Source organism: Dryobates pubescens, chromosome Z (assembly GCF_014839835.1).
Source record: "Dryobates pubescens isolate bDryPub1 chromosome Z, bDryPub1.pri, whole genome shotgun sequence".
Taxonomy (NCBI): Eukaryota; Metazoa; Chordata; class Aves; order Piciformes; family Picidae; genus Dryobates; species Dryobates pubescens.
The window spans coordinates 95718553-95740382 of NC_071657.1; positions in this window are offsets into that span (position 1 = coordinate 95718553).

Sequence of the window (21830 nt, forward strand, 5' to 3'; positions counted from 1 at the left end):
TCTGGACTCGTTCCAGCAAGTCAACATTCTTCATCTTCATATCTTTGTACTTGGTAACAGTGATGTAACAGAAAACAAAATCTTTCAGGTGTAATTCATTTAACTGCATTTCAGATTGCTGCAGCACAGATTTTACATATGAGCCTATCCTTGTAAGCTCTCTATAAGGGCAGTGAAGAGAAACACACTTTTAAAACGCGTTTTATCTGATCAATTGTAGGCACCTATTTTTGAATTACACTGCATTCTTCTGTGGTCATTTCACAGAGCTTAGGGTAGCTTAAATGCAAATACATCTACCTGGTCCTAGATGAACACTTCATGGCTAGGAAATCGTTAATTATTTCTATTATCCATGTGAACATAATGCTATTGTTCTAATAAGTAATTTTACATTATTCAGTATACTAATTGGTGTATTATTATCATTCATTAATTGTTTTTATTACTGCCCAACTTAGCCCATGAACAACAGAGAAAGAAAACAAACAGTTTGTACTGTTCTGGCCTTGTGCCATGTGTGGGGGTTCATACTGTGTAATTTCTGTATCATTAGTCATTTTATTTGTAGAAGTGCATAAATAGGAACACAACCAAGGCCATCCATAGTGAAAACTATACTCCATAATCACCATCTCCGCGTAAGCAAGACGAGAGTGAAGCTGGAGAAAAACAAATAAATAAATACAGGTAATATGTTAGAAGGCAGGAGAGCTCTGCAGAGGGACCTAGATAGGCTGGACAGATGGGCAGAGTCCAAGGGCATGAGATTTAACACATACAAATGCCGGGTTCTACACATTGGCCACAACAACCCCATGCAGTGCTACAGGCTGGGGTCAGAGTGGTTGGAGAGCAGTCAGGCAGAAAGGGACCTGGGGGCACTGGTGGATAGTAGGCTGAACATGAGCCAGCAGTGTGCCCAGGTGGCCAAGAAGGCCAATGACATCCTGGGCTGGATCAGGAATAGTGTGGCCAACAGGAGCAGGGAAGTCATTGTGCCCCTGTACGCAGCCCTGGTTAGGCCACACCTTGAGTCCTGTGTCCAGTTCTGGGCCCCTCAGTTTAGGAAGGATGTTGACTTGCTGGAACATGTCCAGAGAAGGGCAACAAAGCTGGGGAGGGATTTGGAGAACAAGCCCTATGAGGAGAGGCTGAGGGAGCTGGGGTTGCTTTGGCTGGAGAAGAGGAGGCTCAGGGGAGACCTTCTTGCTGTCTACAACTACCTGAAGGGAGGTTGTAGCCAGGTGGGGGTTGGTCTCTTCTCCCAGGCAACCAGCACCAGAACAAGGGGACACAGTCTCAAGCTGTGCCAGGGGAGTTTTAAACTGGATGTTAGGAAGTTCTTCATAGAAAGAGTGATTGGCCTTTGGAATGGGCTGCCCAGGGCGGTGGTGGAGTCACCATCACTGGAGGTGTTTAGGAAGAGACTAGACGGGGTGCTTGGTGACATGGTTTAATTGATTAGATAGTGTTGGATGATAGGTTGGACTCAATGATCTCAAAGGTCTTTTTCAACTGGTTAATTCTATTCTATTTTCTATTCTATTCTAAGTTTGTGTCTACATAGTCACATAATGCTGCTGTAACAGAATTCTGTGAAGTCTTTACAAATATTATATTGTCCTATTTCCAACCTGGTTTATTCTATGTATTCTATTCTATGTATTCTTACCATTACTAGTGAAGTTAACACTACAAATTTCCTATAAGAAAACAAAGTGGGTTTTAAAATGTAGAGTTTTGGCTACTTCAAGCATTACTGATAATAAATAACTCTTTGTCAATATGATGTAGACATTAAGAAAAACTTTGTAATTTCATCAGTGACAGTAAAGAGCATATCTTGATTTTATGCCAAATAATATACATTCCCCACACTTCTAAGATTTCTTTTGTGTATTGCAGAAGTATCTTGCCACTGAAAGGAAGCAGTGAATGAGATCCCATAGCAAGGTGAAGCTTATACTGTTTGTCTCCTACAGTAAGAACAAATTTGATTTTATTCCAGCAGAATATCTCCTTAATATTAAAAAAAATAAAAAATACAGAATAATAAACCTGCACAAATGTGGAATTAGCACATATCTATCAAAATAAAATAGAATTTAAAATTGTGTAGATCTAAAACTGCCTGACTTCTGGTTTGCATGATATTGTCATTCCATATCTAAATTGCAAAATGAATGGAAGACTTTTTCTAGCAGCAGCTTCCCCAAACACAGCACTTCCTGAAACACTTTCTGCTGCGTAATGTTTTCCTAACTTCTTACTGTCTGGCATTGATCTGTATTTACATCTGTGTTAGATGTGCTTCTGCCAATAAAAGGACTTTGCCCTTCAGTTTCAAAACCACAAACTGATTCAATGTTTAAAGTACAAAATAGTACTGATAGAAGTATTTTAGGTCTCTAATGGAGTCTTTAATTAAGAACTCATAAACGAAGGCTTTTTTCATCTCTTATGTTAAACAGAGGCCTTCTAAAGCTCTCTTTTTATCTACCATGACCTTGATATGTCTTAATGTAATAAAAAAAGCACTTGGAGGAAAACACTGGTGAGGTTTTGTTAATGTGGTTTTATTTAAAACACAAGATGAAGGCAGCTCATCCAGCAAATCTGATTCAGTGCAACACAATTTGGAAACCATGAAGGAATGACTTCTCTGCATATTTGGCATAAAATAAACAACATAAAATCATTGATGTAATTCATTATTATTGTCAATATTAGCAAGAATAAAATATTGCTTTAGAATACAACTTGAAAGTTACTGCTATTAAGACATTGTTCTGTCATTATTTTACACTGCTTTAAAAGCTGCCATTATTTTATGCTGTTTAAAAGCTGAGAGTAGCTAAATGCCAGGGCAGATCTAACACTTGTTTCAATGAGAACAGGTCTTTTGAAGTCATCTGAAAATGGACTAGCAAACAGAGCTATATAAAATATTATGAGTTTCTGTAAACTTGATTCATCTTACTGCTACCATTACGGTTAGACTCACTGTAGAGATTATATTGCTATTTCTATGCTATTCAAATCTTAAGTCAGTAATGGTTTAGTGCCAACATATATACAATTTGACACCAGGAATTTTGAATGCTTAGGAATGTAAATAATAGTTGCATTATCTGTTCAAAACACTGTCATTTGAAAGGCCCACAGATTAAAAATCTCAGCATAGTAATTCCTAAAATAAGCCAATTCTAATCAAGAAAAGCTTCAGTTAAAATGGCATACACAGTTTCATCTCTACACCAGACAGCTGTATGTCTGGGCATAAGAATTATAGAATTATTTAGCATGGAAAGGCTTTTAAGATCATCAAGGCAAATGTTAATTTGCCACTGCCAGTTCCACTACTAAACCATGTATGGAAGTACCACATCTAAACGTGTGTTTTTTTTGAGATAACCTCCAGCAATGGTGACTCTACCATTTCCCTGAGAAGATTGTTCCAACATTTAACAACCATTTTGGTGAAGACATTTTTCCTAATGTCCAGTCTAAAGCTTTCTTGGCATAACTCAAGGCCATTTCCTCTTGTCCTATCCTTTGTTACTTAGAAGACATAACCAACACCCACCTAGCAACATTCTCCTTTCAAGATAGCTGTAGACAGCAATAAGGTCTCCCTCAACCTCATTTTCTCTGGACTAAAAAAATCTGGTTCCATCAGCCACTTCTCATAAGACTTGTGCTCAACATCCTGATATAGTCAATAAAAAGGGTTCTTTTAATATTCAATAAGCAGAGCGATTAATAAAAATTAATAGTTTTATTAATCATAAAAATCCCGTGAAAAATATTAAATAAAACCTATTTACAGGTTCAAGATGTTTGGTTGTGGCACAGATATCTCACCAGCAGGGACAAGTGTCAATCTAAACAATAGGTACAAAAATCCAGAAACAACAAACAGCACTTTAAAAGGTAAAGAAAGGGAACATCAGCAATGAAGCTGGTGATTGCCCAAAACAGGGGGGGGGGGGGAGGGGAAATCCAGAATTCCCTGGGGCAGCAGACCTTCAATAGATGCTTATAAAAATCAGATATTGTAATTATTCACTGATTCTGATACCTCATAGAATACATAGAATACATAGAATAAACCAGGTTGGAAGAGACCTTCAAGATCATCGCGTCCAACCCATCAACCAATCCAACACCGCCCAAGCAACTAACCCACAGCACCAAGTACCCCGTCAAGTCTTCTCCTAAAAACCTCCAGTGATGGCGACTCCACCACCTCCCCAGGCAGCCCATTCCAATGTGCAATCACTCTTTCTGTATAGAACTTTTTTCTAACATCCAGCCTGAATCTCCCCTGACGCAGCCTGAGACTGTGTCCTCTTGTTCTGGTACTGCTTGCCTGGGAGAAGAGACCAACATCCGTCTGTCTACAACCTCCCTTCAACCTCGTGGCACATGTTAGGATTTAAACAAAACCAAAATGGCGTTGACCACGTGGAAGCTGCAGGAGCACAGTTTCACTTTCTGTTGGTGTCTGCAGCTTATTGCTGAGACAGGATTTACTCCCAAAGGGTTTTGTAGCTGAAAGCTTTGTACAAAGGATGTTCCTCTGCTGCAATCCTTTCACAGCGGCACTCTCCCCATGCTCCAGTCAAATGAAACTGCCCCAGAGACTCAGCTCCTCTGGGGTTTTGCCTCTCAGCCTGGCAAGATGCTTGTCTGTTCCCTGGGCTTTACAATGCTGAAAACAGCGAGGGGTCCTTGCTGTCCTGTCTGGGTAAACTGACACACTGTGGTGGGTTGAAAGGAAAGGCTCTGCTTTCCCTCCCCCACTGAGAAAGAAACCACGGCTAAACTCAGTCAGAGAAAGCAGACTATATTTACAAGCATATATAGGAAACAGATTATATGTAACACAACAAATACAGGTATTTTGCAATATATACAGAAATATACAGCAAATAAACACAACCAGAAACCAGACCCCCAACAGAGGGGTCTTCCCCCTGTGCCCCCTTCACCCCCCTACCTCGCTTCTCCCCCAAAGAAGTAGAAAAAGAGAGAAAGGGCAGTTAGCAAGGCAGAGAAAGGAAGGCCTGGTACAGAAGTTAGTATCTCTTATCTGTTGGCCAGAAGCCCAGAAGCAATCCAGCCAGAAGCGAGAGTGGAGAAAGGAAAACTCAACTGAAAGTTCCAGCTGCTCTGGGTCTAAGACCATCACCTCCCCCTTAATTCGCCAATGAAATTCATTTAGAATACAAAATATTTTATAAAATTTAGCCAATGTGCCCCTTCCTTAAAGGCACAGCCTCAAATGGTCACACACACAGTTCAGCTTCCAAGCGAAACTTGTGGTTCTTTCCAGAGCGTGGACAATTGCAAGGCAAGGCTCTTGCTCTTTGGGCCAGCATTTACAGATTTCCCGAGACAATAATGGCCAGTGACAACACAGATCTAGGGATAAAACCCTGATATTGCAACCTATAGAAAGCCTTCTTTCCAAATGTGGCCAAAGGCATGCCCCGCTGGCTCACTCGAGCTCTAAAACATGTTCAGGCAAGCCTGAGCAATGAAAATCCAGATCTGAAAAGACTGAAAAACCAGACCTACTAGCTTCTGCCTCATTGCCTGGTTCAGAGCAATTGTGAGGCTTTTTGGCCTTTCGGGATACATCCCTCACCAGCTTTGCTGCCTTTCTTCAGACGTACTCCTACAGCTCAATGTCTTTTAGTGAGGGCCCCATAACACAACACAGTATTCAAGGCGTGGCGTGACCAGTGTCAAGTACAGGGGGATTATTGCTTCCCTGCTCCTACTGGCTACACTATTTCTGACACAAGCCAGGATGCTGTTGGCCTTCTTGGCTACCTGGGCACACTGCTGGCTCATATTCATCTGTCTGCTGACCAAGACCCCCAGGTCTTTTTCCATCAGGCAGCTTTCCAGCCACTCTGTCCCAAAATTGGAGGATTGCATGGGGTTGACTGAAGTGCGAAACCTGACACTTGTCTGGTTGAACCTTATACAGCCTCAGCCCAGTCATCCAACCTGATCATACCTCTCTGCAGACCTTTCCTACCCTCAAACAGATCAACTCTCCTGCCTACGATGGCCATCCTACTACAAAGTCCTCTTAAAATCAGAGCAGAGGTTAATGGAAGAGTTCAGGTTTCCAGAATAGATCATTATAAGGTCACAGGAAACCTTTCCAGAAGTGTCTGAAAGAGAGTTATGGGCCAGTTATTCACACAGACTGGACAAATGCTTTACACTGTGCATTGCCACCACTGCCAAAGAACTATGACACATATCATAGAATCAGTCAGGGTTGGAAGAGACCACAAGGATCATCTAGTTCCAATCCCCCTGCCATGGGCAGGGACACCTCACACTAGATCAGGCTGGCCAGAGCCTCATCCAGCCTGGTCTTAAACACCTCCAGGGATGGGGCCTCAAACACCTGCCTGGACAACCCATTCCAGGGCTTCACCACTCTCATGGGGAAGAACTTCCTCCTCATGTCCAGCCCGAATCTCCTCGCCTCCAGCTTCATTCCATTCCCCCTAGTCCTATCACTACCTGATATCCTAAGAAGTCCCTCCCCAGCCTTCTTGTAGGCCTCCTTCAGATACTGGAAGGCCACAAGAAGGTCACCTTGGAGCTTTCTTTTCTCCAGACTGAACAGCCCCAACTCTTTCAGTCTGTCCTCACAGGAGAGATGCTCCAGTCCTCTGATCATCCTCATGGCCCTTCTCTGGACACTTTCCAGCACCTCCATATCCCTCTTGTAATAGGGGCTCCAGAAGTGGATGCAGTACTGCAGGTGGGGTCTCACCAGAGCTGAGTAGAGGGGGAGAATCACCTCCCTTGACCTGCTGGCCACACTTCCCTTGATGCAGCCCAGGATCTGATTGGCTTTCTGGGCTGCAAGTGCACATTGAGAGCTCATGTTGAGCTTCTCATCCACCAGCACCCCCAAGTCCCTCTCCTCAGGGCTGCTTTCCACCCAGCCACTGCCCAGCCTGTATTTGTGCCTGGGATTGCCTCGACCCAGATGCAAGACCCTGCACTTGGTCTTGTTGAACCTCATGAGGTTGGCTTGTGCCCACCTCTCCAGCCTGTCAAGGTCCCTCTGGATGCCATCCCTTCCCTCCAGCATGTCTGCTGCACCACACAGCTTGGTGTCATCAACAAACTTGCTGAGGGTGCACTCAATGCCACTGTCCATGGCACCCACAAAGATGTTGAACAAGCCTGGTCCCAGAACTGATCTCTGAGGGACTCCGCTTGTCACTGGCCTCCACTGGGACATGGACCCATTGACAGCCATTCTTTGAGTGTGGCCATCAAACCAGTTCTTTACCCATCTAGTGGTCCACCCATCAAACCCATGTGTCACCAGTTTGGAGACCAGGATGTGGTGTGGGACAGTGTCGAAGGCTTTGCTCAGGTCCAGGTAAATGACATCAGTTGCTTGCCCTTTATCTATTAATGTTGTCACCTGTTCATAGAAGGCCACCAGGTTTGTCAGTCAGGATTTGCCCTTGGTGAAGCCATGCTGACTGTTCCAAGTCACCTCTTCACTATTCTTCTGTGTCAGTAGTGCCTCCAGGAGGATCTGCTCCATGATCTTTCTGGGCATAGAGGTGAGACTGACTGGCCTGGAGTTCCCTGGTTCTTCCTTCCTACCCTTTTTGAAAATGGGAGCAATGTTTCCCCTTTTCCAGTCTGTGGGGACTTCCCCAGACTGCCATGACTTTTGGAATATAATAGAGAGGGGTTTAGCAACCTCATCTGCCAGTTCTGTCAGTACCCACAGGTGTATCCCATCGGGTCCCATGGACTTGAACACTTTCATTGCAAGTGCCTAGCAGATGATTAAACTGAACTAAGTGACTTTTTCATATCAAGAAAAGTGAATAAATAATCAAAAAATAAGATATATAAGGAAAAAAGTAGTATCCAGATATGGATCAATGCAACACTGAGACACATAAAATTCTGACCCTGAATACATACAGTTTCTGTGTCATATTTTTCAGTCCTCCAGGACTGTGTATAGCATTCCCCATCATCTCTGAACTCCTCTCATCAAAGCTTGAAATATGTTAAGCAGCAGCCTTCTATGTTCTCTCTCTCTGTTTCAAAGGTGAGACAGAAGAAGGATGAGGGAAAAAATGATTTGTCATCTGTAACATTCAGCTTCTGGTACAAGAAAGATGTCTCTTCTGCTCAGGAAGGGCCTGAAACTGTATACAGCATTCTGAATGCGGTTTAACAAATGCCAAATGGGAAGAGTATCAATATAAGGAAAATTTTCAAGATTAAACTACTAAGAATACGGTATTTTAAGTTATGGCCACAAGGTAGCAGAATAAGTTTAGTTTGAGTCACTTACAGAATATAATGGGTGTCTAAACAGATAAGAAATGCATATATTTAAAAAATAAAAAAAATGAAAAAGGAAAGGAAACAAACCACCACACATAGCTCTCTCCTCCCACTCTTAAAAAACAGCCCTGAGACATTCCTTAATGACATAAATAGTAACATTCAGCTGTGCCTGGAAGTTCAGTGGTGGGAAAATCTGGGTAATGTGTAACACAATGTCATTAAAGACAAAGAAAATTTATATTGCACAACCCACAAACTACTGTTACTTTTCTCTTTGTAAACTCTTGAGAGAAAAGGAAAAAAAAATGTTGGAGCTGAGTATTATCCAGTCAATTCTGTTCTAGACTTTTAAGTATCACAGTATCACCAAGGTTGGAAGAGACCTCAAAGATCATCGAGTCCAACCTGTCACCACAGACCTCATGACTAGACCATGGCACCAAGTGCCACGTCCAATCTCCTCTTGAACACCTCCAGGGACAGCGACTCCACCACCTCCCTGGGCAGCCCATTCCAATGGCAAATGACTCTCTGCTAAGAACTTTCTCCTCACCTCGAGCCTAAACTTCCCTGGTGCAGCTTGAGACTGTGTCCCCTTGTTCTGGTGCTGGTTGCTAGACAGAAGAGACCAACCTCTCCCTGACTACAACCACCTTTCAGGTAGTTGTAGAGAGCAATGATGTAAACCCAGAGCCTTCTCTTCTCCAGGCTAAACAATCCCAGCTCCCTCAGCCTCTCCTCATAGGGCTGTGCTCAAGGCCTCTCCCCAGCCTTGTTGCCCTTCTCTGGACACATTCAAGTGTCTCGATATCCTTCCTAAACTGAGGGGCCCAGAACTGGACACAGGACTCAAGGTGTGGCCTAACCAATGCAGAGTACAGGGGCAGATGGACTTCCCTGCTCCTGCTGGCCACACTATCCCTGATGCAGGCCAGGATGCCATTGGCCTTCTTGGTCACTTGGGCACACTGCTGTCTCATGTTTAGGTGGCTGTCAATCATCACCCCCAGGTCCCTCTCTGTTTGGGAGCTCTCCAGCCACTCCAACCCCAGCCTGTAGCTCTGCATGGGGTTGCCGTGGCCAAAGTGCAGCACCCGGCACTTGGACTTGTTAAATGCCATGCCATTGGACTCTGCCCATCTGTCCAGTCGGTCAAGGTCCCTCTGCAGAGTTCTTCAACCCTCTAACTGACCAACATCTGCTCCCAAGTTGGTGTCATCTACAAATTTGCTGATGACTGTCCCAATCCCCTCACCCAGTTCATCAATGAAGATGTTAAAGAGGATGGGGCCCAGCATTGATCCTTGGGGGACGCCACTGGTGCCTGGCCACCAGCTGGATGTGGCACCATTCACCACCACTCTCTGGGCTCGGCCCTCCACCCACTTCCTAACCTAGCACAGAGTGTTGCTGTCCAAGCCACGAGCTGACAGCTTAGCCAGCAGTTTACTGTGGGGGACAGTGTCAAAGGCCTTGCTGAAGTCCAGGTAGACCACATCCACAGGCCTCCCCACGTCCACCAGACGGGTCACCTGATCATAGAAGGAGATCAGGTTGGAGGGGCAGGACCTGCCCTTCCTAAATCCATCTTGGCTGGACCTGAGCCCTTGGCCATCCTTCAGGTGCGCAGTTATTGCTGCCAGGATCATCTGCTCCATCACTTTCCCTGGCACTGAGGTCAGGCTGACTGGCCTGGAGTTTCCAGGTTCCTCCATCTGACCCTTCTTGTGGATGGGGACCACACTGGCCAGTTTCCAGTCATCTGGGACCTCTCCAGTGAGCCAGGACTGGAGGAAAATGATGGAGAGCGGCTTGGCCAGCTCATCTGCCAGCTCTCTCAGCACCCTAGGATGGATCCCATCCAGTCCCATGGACTTGTGAATGTCCAAGTGGCACAGCAGGTCCCAAACTAATTCCTCATGGATTTTCAGGGGATTACACCGCTCCCTGACCCCATCACCCAGCTCAGGAGGCCACTTGTCCTGAACTCCTCCTGCCTTGCTGTTAAAAATTGAGGCAAAGAAGGTGTTCAGGACCTCAGCCTTTTCCTCGTCCTCAGTCACAGTATTCCCCTCCAGGTCCAATAAGGAGTGGAGGCTCTTCTTGCCCCTCTTTTTAGTGTTGATATATTTGTAAAAATGCTTTTTATTGTCTTTCACAGAGGTGTTCAGCTTCAGTTCCAACTGGGCCTTTGCCTCTCTAATTTTATTCCTACATAATCTAACCACTTCCTTGAACATACCTCGAGAAGCCTTCCCCTCCTTCCAAAGGTGATACAGCCTCTTTTTTCCCCTTAATTCCTCCAGGAGCTGCTTGCCCACCCAGGCCGGTTGCCTTCCCCACCGGCTCATCTTTCGGCACATGGGAACCGCCAGTTCCTGTGCCTTCAAGAGCTCCTGTTTGAAGTAGGTCCAACCCTCCTGGACCCCTCGGTTCATGAGGGTTGGTACCCAGGGAACTTTGCGAATAAGTTTCTTAAAGAGGCTGAAGTTTACCTTCCAGAAGTCCAAGGTGAAGGTTCTGTTGGTGCTCCTCCCTATCTCCCTGCAGATTGAAAACTTCACTATCTCGTGGTCACTGCACCCTAGGCAGCCTCCCACCATCATGTCTCACACCAGCCCTTCCCTACTGGAGAACAGCAGGTCAAGCCGAGCCTGACCCCTGGTAGGCTCACTTAACAGCTGCATCAGGAAGCTGTACTCCATGTGCTCCAGGAATCTTCTGGACTGCCTCCTCTCTGCTGAATTAAGTTCCCAGCAGATATCTAGCAGGTTAAAGTCACCCACAAGGACAAGATCTGATGATCTTGAGACAGTTGCTTATAGAATAATTCAACAGCCTCCTCATCCTGGTTGGGTGGTCTATAACAGACTCCAACCAGGATGTCAGATTTGTTAGATTGCCCTCTGATTTTCACCCACAGGCTCTCAAGCCCTTCATCTTCCACCTCAAGTTCTGTGGCAGAGAGTGACTCCCTAATATACAGAGCCACCCCTCCTCCTCTTCTCCCTCACCTGTCTCTCCTAAAGAGCCTGTAACCCCCCAGTGCAGCACTCCAATCGTGTGTGTTATCCCACCATGTTTCTGAGATGGCGACTATATCATAGTCACCCTGGTGGACCAGGACTTCCAGCTCCTCTTGCTTATTGCCCATGCTGCGTGCATGGGTGTACATGCACTTCAGCTGGGCTCTCAACAATCTGCTTTACTATCTGCTTGTGCAGAATGAAAAATACTTCTATTTCATAGAAGCATAGAATCATAGAAAGGGATGGGATGGAGTGGACCTCCAAAAGTCATCTAGTCCAACGTCCCCACAGTCAGCAGGGACATCCCCAGCTAGATTATCCTGCCCAGGGCCTCAGCGAGCCTCACCGTGAATATCTCCAGGGAAGGGGCCTCAACCACCTCCCTGGGCAACCTGTTCCAGTGTTCCACTACCCTCATACTAAAGAACTTGTTCCTAATATCCAATCTAAATCTGCTCTTCTCCAGCATAAAGCCATTGCCCCTAATCCTATCACTACAGGTCTTTGTTAAACAGACTCTCCACATCCATCTTGTGGGCCCCCTTCAGGTACCGGAAGGCTGCTATTAGGTCTCCCCAGAGCCTCCTCTTCTCCAGGTTGAACAACCCCAGTTCACTCAGCCTGTCCTCGTAATGTTTCCTCATGTTATTATTGCACTTCCAGGGTAGGCTTTGTTGAGTAGCTAAGCTCTGAAGCAGTTCAGACTTTTGGAGACAGGAATCACCTTCTGTAAGTGTTTAGAGGCAGATTGTAGTCCCTATACAGAATGTTTTTATATCCTCCAGTTTCATGGACAGCCCTGCAACAGAACTATTAATATCATAACATTTGACACAGGATTCTGAACTTCTAACTGTTAAACTTGTTAAACATTTTTTTGCATATTTTACCAACTTGGAATCTTCCCCAGTTCCCATGATCTGGACATGAATATACAACTAGCATGAGTTTGGTATTGGTTTGCACAGGGTCACACTAACCACTCACCTACAGGGAGAAAGAATTACATAATTTTTTTTACTGATTATTTCTTATCCACAACCTCAGGACACAGGCAGATGGGCTCATCTAATCTGACCCTTCTGGTGATGATATTCCATGTGCATTATGAATATCATAGAAATCTTTGCACAGTATTTGGGAATGAATGTAAGTAAAGACATGAGAAGCAGAATGGCAGCAGTGTAGGAGAAGAGTTGTTTTCGGATAGCTTTGGAACAGCTATGTTTGGTCTCTGATTTGGAAAAGAATGCAAACATCTTGTAACTTGGAGAAACTTGGCTGAATTTGGTTGGATGTGTTAGAATATTGTTTTGTTATTTTAACCTATTGTATGCCTTAATTACATGCACCAGTAGAAAATAACCAATTAAGATATGACACATGTGCTTTCTGATGGAGTATATAACTTTGTTGTGCAATGTAATAAACGTTTTCACCTGCTAACTTGTTGGCCTGGAAGCTGTGCTCTAGGGAGATTGAACACCTGCACCCATATTACAACACAGCAGAATGTAATTACAAATCTCATGTGCAATCAATGCAAAGAAAAGTGAAACAGAATTAGTTTTTAATGCATTAATTACTTAATATCAACGCCTAATATCTGTTAGTAGATTTTCACTCAAGGAGTCACAGTATCACAGTATAACTAAGGTTGGAAGAGACCCCAAGGATCATCAAGTCCAATCTGTCTCCACAGACCTCACAACTAGACCATGGCACCAAGTGCCACGTCCAGTCCCCTCTTGAACACCTCCAGGGACGGTGACTCCACCACCTCCCTGGGCAGCCCATTCCAATGATGAACGAACTTGCTCAGTGAAGAACTTTCTCCTCACTTCGAGTCTAAACCTCCCCTGGCACAGCTTGAGACTGTGTCCCCTTGTTCTGGTGCTGGTTGCCTGGGAGAAGAAACCAACCCCTTCCCGTCTACAACCCCCTTTCAGGTAGAGGGCAATGAGGTCACCCCTGATCCTTCTCTTCTCCAGGCTAAACAATGCCAGCTCCCTCAGCCTCTCCTCACAGGGCTGTGCTCAAGGCCTCTCCCCAGCCTTGTTGCCCTTCTCTGGACACGTTCAAGTGTCTCGATGTCCTTATTAAACTGAGGGGCCTAGAACTGGACACAGGACTCAAGGTGTGGCCTAACCAATGCAGAGTACAGGGGCACAATGACCTCCCTGCTCCTGCTGGCTTCACTATTCCTACTACAGGCCAGGAATCATTTTAAAAGACACTTTGTCGATCTTTGCACTCTATATGAACTCACATTTGACAATTTATTTTAAAAACAAACAAACAAAAAAATAAAACCACAACAACAAATAAGCAAACAAAACAAAACAAAAAAAATAGAATATAATTACATGTCTACCATATAAAGAATTATCTACATTTGAACATGAATGTCAACTTTTTTGTGCCTAAAAGTCTTATACAGGAAATAGCAGGCTTTGCTTCTCACACAAAAAGCAAAACAATTCTTTTAACTCTCTGCAGTTAAATTGTTGGGTTTTTATATGATTTCCCATTGGTTTTGATTCACAGTTTACATGGAAAAGTAGATTAAGCAATTTTGTCCAGGGCAGGGAAGAGGAGATTCAAGGTTGAGGATTGCTTAATGCAAAATCATGAGTCTTGACACACAACATATGACACTGATCTGCCAGAAAACAGGAAAACACTGCTCATCTACATCTTTCTAGCAGTTAGATAAAATTGGTACTTCAGCTTAAAATTAAATGTAATTATTTAATCATTTTCATCATATTCTGTGTTGCTAAGTCACTCCTGTACCACTGCGTACATAAACTTCAGAAAGAGCTGAAATCTTTGTTTAGTTGTTTACTTAAGTCATCACTTCTTTGCAGAAAATCGGTATTTAAGTTTTATCAAGGCTGACTGAAAAAGAAAGAGGAGAAATTTAGAAACCCTTCTTCTGTTGCCTGGTTTGCAAACAAGAGAGATGAAATGGTAAAGTGTGCCGTTAAGCAGCCTAGGAAATAGGAAAATAATTTCTGATTAAATCCAGATGTTGAATTAAAAGTTGCTGCTAATCACACCCACTGGATCCTCCTTTAAAGAAGGAAAGATACATGACCTCCATCTACTTACTGTTTACATTACTGCCACATAATTCCTCATGCATAAATAGTACAGTTAAATAATTTCAGTCTTCTACAAATGTTTCTATACATAAGCAGGGTATTGCAAGGACAAAACAAAATGACTGGAAGAAGAGAATGAATCACAAACAGAAGAATAAGGGTCATGAAGCAGCAAAAACCTAGTAGACATTGGAGGTGAATAACTGAAAAGAGAATAGAAGGAATCCATATAAATATGCAGAATGACCATCAAAATTAAACTTGTTTTTAAAGAAATCAAGATAATACAGAGTACAGTGTTAAATGTAATGTTCTGGGCTTGTATGGCCTGACTGTAAAAAGAATCTGCCGTTGTTTTGTGATGCCTACAAGGCTGAGTCAAGATGAAACAAAATGAAACCAAGGTTCCCATTGATTTCAATGACTTTGCACCAGAATCCAGAAAATAATAAAATTCTTGTAAATTGTAAATGCTAAAACTTACTTTTGTAATTTGTCAGCAAACAAACCAAAGTAAAGGGCATGTGAGCTTTCCTATATTTTGTTCTTGCATACACCAAATGAGCAAGTACACACTGGTCCCTTACAATGCTCATAAACCAAAAAGTTCTCACCCCTTGATGCATGATACTTAGAATGATAGAATGATAGAATCAACCAGGCTGGAAAAGACCTCAGAGATCATCAAGTCCGACCTATTACCTAATACCTAACACCTCATGACAACTGAACCATGGCCTGAAGTGCCACATCCAATCCTTTTATCCCCTAAATATGGACATACATAGAATACATAGAATACATAGAATAAACCAGGTTGGAAGAGACCTTCAAAATCATCGTATCCATAGCGTACTGTTTATCAAGGTAAAAGATTTGCTGCAGGGATTATGAATGCTATCAGAAAAGCATTCAAAATTATATGTCATTGACCACAGGTTTCATGTTTGGAAAACTTTCATTGTTGGGAGCATTACATACTTGGAATCCAATCCCACAAGTCAATCTGTAAGGTGAATCATTCTGTCTGCAATGATATTCACTGAGAGACATCTGGTTTGTCCACTTCTATTTCATTGTAGGCTGGAGAAATGTTTTCTTTAGTAAAAGCATATACCACATCATCCAAATTCTCTAATGCTTTATTTTTTGTACCTAGTGAATAAGCCCAGTGTTCAGAGATTCTGATTCTTCTGATAATCCACTCTGGACAAATACAGCCAATACAAAGCAGGGCATTCAAATTTCAATACGAGTATCTTAAATCTTAGTTCTTTTAGTTTAAACGTTCCTAGTAATTCAATTATGCTTCACAGGGAGACAGGCTGATACAATGAGATCACTATTCTTTCTTGAGTCATATTTGTGGTGTATTTTTTTCATGTAAGGAATATTTTATATATTTATAAATTAAGCATAAAAGGTATAGACAGTGAAAAGTATGTACTGTATTAAGTAAATATTAAACTCTGGTACCTAAAACACAAGAAGCCATCCTGGAAGACAGCAAAGTTTTCAAGCCCAGTGCCTGGTTTTCAGGCTGGCATCACAGTCAGATGCCTAATTATGAATAAGATCAGAGCAAGATTATATATTTTCTCTTGCTAAAATCTTCCAGTATTCAAGTCTTTTCAGCTCTTTATGAGCTAAAAATGGTTTCAATCATCAAGGAATTTATGTTCCATCAAATTTTCTGGTTTTCTCTTGCATCTGTGTAGATTTTTACTACCTACAGCATCCTTTGGCAAGAAGTTGCACTAGTTAGGTACATACTACAAGAAGATCTAGCTCTATTAGTTCCTCTGAAACTGATTCCAGCTGGTTGTCACTCGCTCTTCTCTCTGTCCTTCCATCATTCCCCCTACATCCTACAGAATTATCTACAGTCAACAGTATTTTCAAAATTAAATTAATAATACATAACATAGCTGCAGCACAGTATCTTATCACACATGTCTGCTGTTAAGGACAGCTCTCATCTTTCAGATGCAGAAAGCAAGACAGCTAACCTTTATGCCAGTGTAAATATATGAGTATTGTAACTACCCCTAAAATTGGTTGCTTCTTAATTTATGAATATATTCCAAACTGTAAAGTCTATAAAGAAGAAATTATATATCCACTTTATTAAGTAACCTTTCAACTCTTTTTCACTTACTTCAACATAAATGCAAATGAGACACCAGGGGTTACTTTCTTGTAGACAGCCTGGTCCAGTGGAAACCTACCAAATCACTTCACCTGGAGACAGACAAATTTTTATTACAGGAAAATCATCAGTACAGGAACCTGTAGCTAAATACAGACTTTATGATGAGGAGAATGTCTTCTAAGTTCAAATATGACTCCCTACAGATAGAAGACAATTCTCAATAGCCTTTAAAACACCTAATTTCTGAGACAGAATTACTGCCATTTAGAAGCTTTTGCATTTCTATTAATCGCTTCTGCTATTTCATTGTGAGCATGTATTTACTTTCACAATAATATTTTTGGTTTGGGCTTATTCCAAATCCACTAAAGATAAGCCCACCAAAAACCTGAATTTTCTGCAAAACTCAAATTTCACTTTTTAGTATCTTTTGCATTAAAACATATTACCGTCTTCTGAATCATACAGGCATATATACAGTACTATTAGCTGTCCTGTGGAAGTGTTTCAATTTTGCTACATTCTTTTATTGCTATGTAATTTAAAACCTGGCCCTTAAACAAACAAACAAAAAAAAGTGAAATCACTGAAACAGTGCTATGCATTTTTGCACTGCTCCTCTTGATTTTATAAATGGAGTAAACACTCAATTGGTTAACAGAAATTAAGTCTCTCCTGAAACTTTAACTCCAGTCTGAACTCTAAATATTCTCTCTGACACCACTGATCCTTAAAATAGCAAAATCAACTTTCAACAAATCACCTTATTATTTATATTCACCTTCTGCATTTGTTTGGATCCAGCATTCACTTAATGTTCCAGCTTCACTTGCAGAAAACTCATGTGCTACTATGCGTCACCTCAGTGATACTTAACAATGATAAGTTTGTCTTTATGACAGCTCCTTTATTACTTCACCCAGGATCTGCTATCTTCTTCAATAATTCATCACACTAAGATGTTACAGTTTTATTGGTCTGAAATGTATCAAAATTAGATGATTAGCATATGCTTCAAGTCTACCCTACAGCTGCCTCTCAGGTTATTCAAAATAGAAAAGGCCTACTCACCATAAGGCCAGTTGGTTCTTGGGTAATATTAACTGGCTCCAAAAGGTTTTATCTCAGCTATAACCAAGAACAGAATTTGGCCCTGTGCAAATGTACAAATTGCTCTTGGTTTATATCCCTATTTTCTTTGTATTTGTAAACACATTTTCATGTCTATGCTTCCCTGTGTTAAATGTTTAGTTGAACTTTTCAACAGCAAAACTCAGCGTAAAACGAGCAAAGCTCTTTGACACATATCCTCCCCAGCTGTTTCATCAAGAAAGCAAGAGCAGGCACTGCATGGAACATTCCACAAACTGTGTACTTTTTGTCATACTGTCAGCATTGTATCATATACAGTGCAAATTCCATGCAATAACCTTGTTGGATTCATTGCTACTTTTTGGCAGCCCTTTGCCACCAATTCACTTGCAACAGGGATTTTTCAAAAAGCCCAGCTAAGAAAAGTCCACAAGGCTCTTCACAAAGCTACTAGACAAAAGAATAGGCATTCCTGTAAGACTGTGATTGACCAATACTTCTTCAAGGTATCCATTAAAAAAGAAAAAAAAAAAAAAGAGAGAGAGAGAGAGATGGTCTTTGAAATTGGAATTTTCTGAATGATGTCCATTCAATGATTGGCTGAGGCACACGAAAACAACAAGCAAATAAAATCCCACTCAAACGAAATAAATACAGCTAGAAAAGAAATGGAGAATAAAGAGAAGCATTGCTACATTATTGAATGAATTAATCCATATGCATATACAAAAAATATTACATTGTGCTTGCTTTAGTTCTAATATTCATGGACAAAATGCATTTGGTGGCCAGTAAGAGAGATCTTACAAGAACCATGAGCCTAATGCAAAATATCAGCTCTGAAGTCACCATCCTCCTACATACTAAGAACCACCACAGCAATGTTTAGCCAAATCTTGCATAAATGTTTCCAAAGGAGAGTGTTTGAATAACTGCATTTTAACTTGCGTGCCAAAAAAATCACAGTTTTGTAATGAAATATAGTCCTCTCTGTAAGACAGTTCATTCATACTTGTTTAGCGTGCTGCAGCTCTCACCAATAGTTTATCATCTTTATATCTCTCAAATATATAGCTGCTGAACATGGTATTCCAAATTACAATGCTGTAAAACATACTCACTTATTTTATTTTGACTATTGAGCTACATTAATAATGATTTAAATCTGGGGAGGTGTCCCCCACCTTTTTTTTTTTTCTTTGCAAGTTTCTTTGATTGTTTTCTATTTGAAAAAATCTCTGTTATTTTTTATTTTATTTATGCTGCTGCTAAAATGATTGCCAAAGCACTGCATGTTCAATTTAACCTCATTTCCTGTGTTTTCTTTTGAAAAACAGGCATCTTTTGAAAAACAGACGGATGTTGGTCTCTTCTCCCAGGCAAGCAGTACCAGAACAAGAGGACACAGTCTCAGGCTGCGCCAGGGGAGGTTCAGGCTGGATGTTACAAAAAAGTTCTATACAGAAAGAGTGATTGCACATTGGAATGGGCTGCCTGGGGAGGTGGTGGAGTCGCCATCACTGGAGGTTTTTAGGAGAAGACTTGACGGGGTGCTTGGTGCCGTGGGTTAGTTGCTTGGGCGGTGCTGGATTGGTTGATGGGTTGGACGCGATGATCTTGAAGGTCTCTTCCAACCTGGTTTATTCTATGTATTCTATGTATTCTATGTATTCTATGTATCTAAAACATTGTCAAGTATTGATGCTCTGAAGTGCCCGACACCTGATTCTGATTGTTCTTCCCTCCAAATTCCTTTATTTTCTTCTTTCTTCCAAGATAGCTTCACTGCCTAATGTAACTTTCTCTTTGCCAACCATTCACTTTCTTTAGATAATTCTTCTGTCCTATGTTCATTCACTAGATTATATCATCCCATTATGTCTTTGCTTCCTTTCCCATTTATTAAATACTTTCTGCATGGATTTCAGCTACCATTTAATTCACTACAAAAAAATACTATTTCTGTTTGGCTATTTCCCTCAAAATAATTCCAGTGGCATCTGAACTTCATGTCTGTGACGTCACATTGACCATAAAACCTTTCAATGAATTATCTCTAAATATAAGTATACTGGTAACATCATTCACTTCACCAAAAAAAGAAAAGGGGGGGGGGGGAAAAAGGCAAATTAAAAAAACAAAAAAAAAAAAAAAAAAAAAAACAAACCTGTCTTCTTCATTAAAAATGTAGTCATGCAACAAAAGTATTTCTAACATGTGCATTACTTTGTTGTTGCTTGGGGCTGTTGCTGTTTTCCAGGGCTCTTATGAGCCCTCCTGGAGTTCCAGATCCATATTGTTTACAAACACATAAGAAAATTACAATCCTGGCTGAAAATGTATTATTGCCTACAGGAAGCACACAGTATCACAGGGATGTAGAGGTTGAAAGGGTCTTCTAGAAATCATTGGAGTCCAGCCTCTCCACTAAAGCAGGTTCACCTAGATCAGGCTATGCAGGAATGCAAACAATTGGGCTTTGAAAGTCTCCAGAGAAAGAGTTTCTACAACCTCTCTGGGCGGCATGTTCCAGTCCACTGATGCACTCGAAGAAAAGTAGTTTCTCCTTTTGTTCAGGTGGAACTGTCTGTGTTCTAGCTTTTGCCCATTGCCCCTTGTCATAGGACTGCACACCACAGAAAAGAGTCTGGCCTATTCCTTAGACACCTGACCTTTAGTTATTTGGAAGTATCATTAAGATGCCCTCTCAGTCTTCTCCTCTCCAGGATAAAGACCCTCAGGTTTCTCAGCCTCTCCTCACAAGAGAGATGCTCCACTCCCCTTGTCTTTGTAGCCCTCTCTCTGACTGTCTTCAGTAATTCATCATCTCTCTTGAACTAGGAAGCTCAGAAATTAACACGATACTCAAAGTGGCCTCACTGGGGCAGGGTAGAGGGTGGACTTCCTTCAACCTCTTGGTCACATTCTTAAAACACCCCAGGATACTGTTGTCCTTCTTGGCCACAAGGGCACACTGCTGGCTCATGTTTAACGTCAGGACTCCAAAGTCCTTCACTGACTTGCTTTCTATCAGGTCAACCCCTAACATGTAATGATGTATGGGGTTATTCCTCCCTAGGTGCAGGATACTACACTTGCCCTTGTTGAACTTCACCAGGTTCCATCCTGCCCAACTCTTCAAGCTGTACAGGTCTTGCTGAATGTCAGAACAGCTTTCTGGTGTGTCAGCCAATCATCCTACTTTTTTTTCATTAGCAAACTTGCTGAAAGTACACTCTGTCCTTCCATCTAGGTCATTGATGAAGATGTGGAACACATTACTGAACCCTGGGGAACACAGCTAGATAGACATCTTCAACTAGACTCTACACCACTGATCACAGTCTTCTGTCATTCAGCCAGTTCACAGTCCATATCCCTGCCCACTCATCTAATTCACACTTCCTAAGTTTACCTGTGAGGATGTTGTAGGAGATAGCATCAAAAGCCTTGTTGAATTTGAGGGAGACAACATCCACTGCTCTCCCCTTATCTACTCAGTTGTCATGCCATCACAGAAGGCTATCATGTCAGCCGAGCATGATTTTCTCTTCATGAATGTATGCTGACTACTCCTAATAATAATCTTTTCCTACACATGCTTAGGGATGACCTCCAGAATGGGCTGTTCTATCACCTTTCCAGGGATGGAGGTGAGGCTGAGCGGCCTGTAATTTCCTAGGTCCTCCTTCTTGCCATTTTTGAAGGCGAGTGACACTGGTACTCCTCCAGTCCTCCGGCATCTCTCCCATTCTCCATGGCTTTTCAAAAATTACGGAAGGTGGCTTAGCAATAACATCATTAAGTTCTGTGGGTGCAGGCAATGATACCCTCAGCCTTCACATCCTCAACCAGACTTCTGTTTGTTAGTACAAAGTCCAGCAGCCCATCTCTCCTCATTGGCTCCTTCTCCACCTGTGTTAATACACTGCAGGAACTTCCTGAACTATTTGTTCCTCACAGTTTGTCTTTCCAGCAAATACCAGGGTGATTGAAATCCTCTTTGAGAATCAAGGAAAATGACTGTGAGGCTTCATTAAGCTGTCTGTAGAAGGCCTCATTAACTTCTATTTTCTGATC